Source organism: Passer montanus, unplaced genomic scaffold, assembly GCF_014805655.1.
Source record: "Passer montanus isolate IOZ18808 unplaced genomic scaffold, ASM1480565v1 scaffold409, whole genome shotgun sequence".
Taxonomy (NCBI): domain Eukaryota; kingdom Metazoa; phylum Chordata; class Aves; order Passeriformes; family Passeridae; genus Passer; species Passer montanus.
The window spans coordinates 21,473-26,212 of record NW_024368919.1 but is presented as its reverse complement, the minus strand read 5'-3'; the positions used below and the strand labels follow the sequence as shown (position 1 = coordinate 26,212).

The following is a 4,740-nucleotide window of genomic DNA, read 5'->3' as shown; positions in this document are numbered from 1 at the left end:
GTGATTTTTTTGTGATTTTTTTGTGATTTTTTTGTGATTTTTTTGTGATTTTTTTGTGATTTTTTTGTGATTTTTTTGTGATTTTTTTGTGATTTTTTTGTGATTTTTTGTAATTTTTTTTATTTTTGGGGGAGGTTTGGGGCTTTTGGGGGCTTTTGGGATTTTTTGGTATTTTTTGGGGGGGAGTTTGAGGGGTTTTGGGGTTTTTTGTGATTTTTTTGTGGATTTTTTGGCATTTTTTGTGATATTTTTTGTATTTTAGGGGGGATTTTTAGGGGATTTTGGGGGGATTTTTGGGGATTTTGAGGGAATTTTTGGAAGGATTTTTAGGGGATTTTTGGGGGGATTTTAATGGGATTTTGGGAGGGTTTTTAATGGGATTTTGGGGATAATTTGAGAAGGGTTTTATGGGATTTTGGGAGGGTTTTTGCTGGGATTTGTATTTTAGGGGGGATTTTTAGGGGATTTTGGGGGGATTTTTGGGGATTTTGAGGGAATTTTTGGAAGGACAATTTGGGGATTTTTGGGGGGATTTTAATGGGATTTTGGGAGGGTTTTTAATGGGATTTTGGGGATAATTTGAGAAGGGTTTTATGGGATTTTGGGAGGGTTTTTGCTGGGATTTTGGGGATAATTTGGGGGTTTTTGGTGCCTCCAGGACCATCTGCTCCTCCCAGCCCGGAGCCACAACAAAACCTCGAGGCCCAAAATGTCCCTGGTGATGCCAGCGGCGGCTCTCAACGGTGAGGGGAGACCCAAAACACCCCAAAAACACCCCAAAATCACCCCAAAAATCACCCCAAAATCACCCCAAAAATCACCCCAAAATCACCCCAAAAATCACCCCAAAATCACCCCAAAAATCACCCCAAAATCACCCCAAAAATCACCCCAAAATCACCCCAAAAATCACCCCAAAAATCCACCTGCTAACACAATTAAAACACCAGAGAAAACAAAACATTCTAAAACCCCAAAAAATACCCCCAAAAACCTCTGAAAAATCCCCCCCAAAACGCCCCAAAAACCAATTTTTTGGTGCAATTCCAATTTAGAAAATCCCAATTTTGGGCAATTCCAGTTTAGAAAATTCCAATTTTTGGGATTTTCAAATATTGGAAATCCCAATTTTATAAAATTTCAATTTTTACAAAATTTCAATTTTTGGAAATTCCAGTTTTTCCAAATTCTAATTTTTTGTGCAATTCCAATTAAGAAAATTCCAAATGTCAGGGTTTCTAATTTTAGAAAATCCCAATTTTTAGGGAATTCCGATTAAGAAAATCCCAGTTTTTGGGCAATTCCAAATTTCAGGAAATGCCAATTTTTTGGCAATTTCAATTTAGAAAATCCCAATTTTTTTGGTTTCTAATTTCAGGAGATCCCAATTTTTGGGCAATTCCAACTTTGAAAACTCCAATTTTTTGGAATTTTCAAATATTGGGAATTGCAATTTTTGGGCAATTTCAATTTTGGGGCAATTCCAATTTTTGGGATTTTCAAATATTAGAAATCCCAATTTTACGAAATTTCAATTTTTAGAAATCCCAATTTTTTGGGCAATTCCAATATAAAAAAATCCCAGTTTTTGGGGTTTCTAATTTCAGGAAATCCCAACTTTTTTTGGCAATTCCAGTTAAGAAAATCCCAAATTTCAGGATTTCTAATTTTAGGAAATTCCAATTTTAGGAAATCCCAATTTTGAGAAATCCCAATTTTTGGGCAATTCGAATTTTTTTTGAAATTCAAATTTTAGGATTTTCCAATTTTAGGAAATTTCAATTCTTGGGCAATTCCAATTAACAAAATCCCAATTTTCAGGATTTCTAATTTTAGCAAATCCCAATTTTTTGGGCAATTCCAATTTAGGAAATCCCAATTTTTGGGATTTCTAATTTCAGGAAATCCCAATTTTTTTGGCAATTACCAATTAAGAAAATCCCAAATTTCAGGATTTCTAATTTTAGCAAATCCCAATTTTTTGGGCAATTCCAATTTTTGGGGATTTTGAGGGAATTTTTGGAAGGATTTTTAGGGGATTTTTGGGGGGATTTTAATGGGATTTTGGGAGGGTTTTTAATGGGATTTTGGGGATAATTTGAGAAGGGTTTTATGGGATTTTGGGAGGGTTTTTGCTGGGATTTTGGGGATAATTTGGGGGTTTTTGGTGCCTCCAGGACCATCTGCTCCTCCCAGCCCGGAGCCACAACAAAACCTCGAGGCCCAAAATGTCCCTGGTGATGCCAGCGGCGGCTCTCAACGGTGAGGGGGGACCCAAAACACCCCAAAAACACCCCAAAATCACCCCAAAAATCACCCCAAAATCACCCCAAAAATCACCCCAAAAATCCCCCTTAAAACCCCAAAAAATACCCCCAAAAACCTCTGAAAAATCCCCCCCAAAACGCCCCAAAAACCAATTTTTTGGTGCAATTCCAATTTAGAAAATCCCAATTTTGGGCAATTCCAGTTTAGAAAATTCCAATTTTTGGGATTTTCAAATATTGGAAATCCCAATTTTATAAAATTTCAATTTTTACAAAATTTCCATTTTCGGAAATTCCAGTTTTTACAAATTCTAATTTTTTGTGCAATTACCAATTAAGAAAATCCCAATTTTCAGGATTTCTAATTTTAGCAAATCCCAATTTTTTGGCAATTACCAATTAAGAAAATCCCAGTTTTTGGGATTTCTAATTTCAGGAAATCCCAATTTTTTTGGCAATTCCAATTTAGGAAATCCCAAATTTCGGGGTTTCTGATTTCAGGAAATGCCATTTTTGGTCGTTTTTAACCGTTTCTGCCCCTTTTCCCCCCAGAGTCGCTGCGCGGCCCCCAGCCCATGATGCAGGTGGACTGCGAGGTCATGGACACGCGTGTCATCCACGTGCGCCGCCCGGCCACGCCCCCCGCGCGGGCCACGCCCCCCGCGCGGGCCACGCCCACCCGCAGAGCCCGCCCAATCAGCCTGGGGGGAGACGGCGCCTGAGCCACGCCCACTTCCGGGACAAGACACGCCCCCTTCGCAAAGCAAGCAGGATGAGGCCACGCCCACCCGGTGGGATCGAGAGTTTAAGCCACGCCCCCTTTAAAAAAGTTGTTTAGGCCACGCCCCTTAAAACCCAAATATTTGAGGCCACGCCCCCTTAAGCCCCAAATATCAGAGGCCACGCCCCCTCTAAAACTCGTGTTTGAGGCCACGCCCCTTTTTAACTACATGCTTGAGGCCACGCCCACCCGGTGGGATTGAGACTTTAAGCCACGCCCCCTCTGAAACAATGTGTTTTAGGCCACGCCCCCTTTAAAGCTACATGTTTGAGGCCACGCCCACTCAGTGAGATCGAGTTTAAGCCACGCCCCCTTTAAAGCAATGTGTCTGAAGCCACACCCCCTTAAAACCCAAATGTTTTAAGCCACGCCCCCTTCACACCCGTGTGTCTGAGGCCACGCCCCTCAACAGGATTGCGTTTAAGCCCCGCCCCTTTTAAAGCCAGGAGCTTGAGGCCACGCCCCTTCATTAAATTGAGATTGAGCCACGCCCCCTTCACACCCATGTGGTTGAGGCCACGCCCCCTTATAAATGTTTGCGTTGCGAGGCCACGCCCACTTGGAATCAAGTGTTTAAGCCACACCCCTTTTGAAAGGAGTCTGAGGCCACGCCCCTTAGAATCAATTTTATTTGAAGCCACGCCCATTTAAATCTGCATGTCTGAGGCCACGCCCCCTTATTTAAAAGCGGATTTCTTTAGGCCACGCCCCCTGCCTAAAAAGCATTGTTCAGGGCCTTGCCCTTCTAGTAATTTGCATATTTAAGCCACACCCTTTAAATAGGTTTTCTGTCATAATAATCTTTAAGCCCCGCCCAGATTTGCATTAGGCCACGCCCCCTATTAAAACGGCAATATTGAGGCCACGCCCCTCAAGGGAATTGAGCCAAGCCACGCCTACTGTGAAGCCCCACCTCCTTTGCATATGTGGGCGTGGTTAGTTGTGAGGCCACGCCTCTTCTTAAAGGGGCGGTGCCTTTTTCTGCCCCGCCCCCAGCAGCGTTTTTTACCCAAGTCAATAAAAAATTGGGGGAAAATCCCAAAAAATATTTAAAAAAATTCACCTGGCTTCTGTCTGAGGGGGAGGGGCTGAGGAAATCTGGGAGTTTTGGGGGAAATTTTGGGGATTTTGGGCAATTTCGGGAATTTTTTGTTTCATTTTTGAGAAATTTCGGGATTTGTTTGTGATTTTTTTGCAGATTTTGGGGGAAATATTGGGAATTTTTTGTTTCATCTTTAACGAATTTTTGGGGGGGGATTCCTGTGATTTTTTGGTTGAATTTTGGGTGAGTTCATTGGAAATTTTAGGGAGTTTTTTAGGAAGTTTTTTGGGGTTTTTTTGCAACAGCCCCTCACGGACGCTCCTGGCCGCCGCCATCTTCCCTCTCCCCTCACGCATCCCCTCATTTCCCATTGGCCGCCACCCCTGTCAATCAAATCACCGCGCTGCTATTGGTGGGCACCTGCGACGACCCGCCTTATAGGGAGCTCTTCCTATTGGTTCTTGGCGCTCAGTGCATTGATTGGTTATATTGCTTGACAAGCAGTTATCTCACCCAATCAGAGCTGCGGAACCGCGTTGCCGTGGCGACGCCGCAATTTCCCGCCTCTCCGTTACCGCGGCAACCACGCAGTGGCGAGGAGGCGGGGCCAGCCGCGCCGTTTGAGGCGGTGATTGGCTGCGCGCGCTGTC

The 4,740-nt window shown here is 43.2% G+C and overlaps 1 long non-coding RNA gene across 1 annotated transcript; it reads left to right on the top strand.

The window, feature by feature from the left end:
• Positions 1–2,138: 2,138 nt before the first annotated feature.
• LOC120506970 lies at positions 2,139–4,106 on the top strand. The gene is made up of 2 exons (XR_005628654.1): positions 2,139–2,262; positions 2,820–4,106. It is a non-coding gene; the product is annotated as an uncharacterized LOC120506970 (long non-coding RNA).
• The last annotated feature ends 634 nt before the right edge of the window (positions 4,107–4,740 follow it).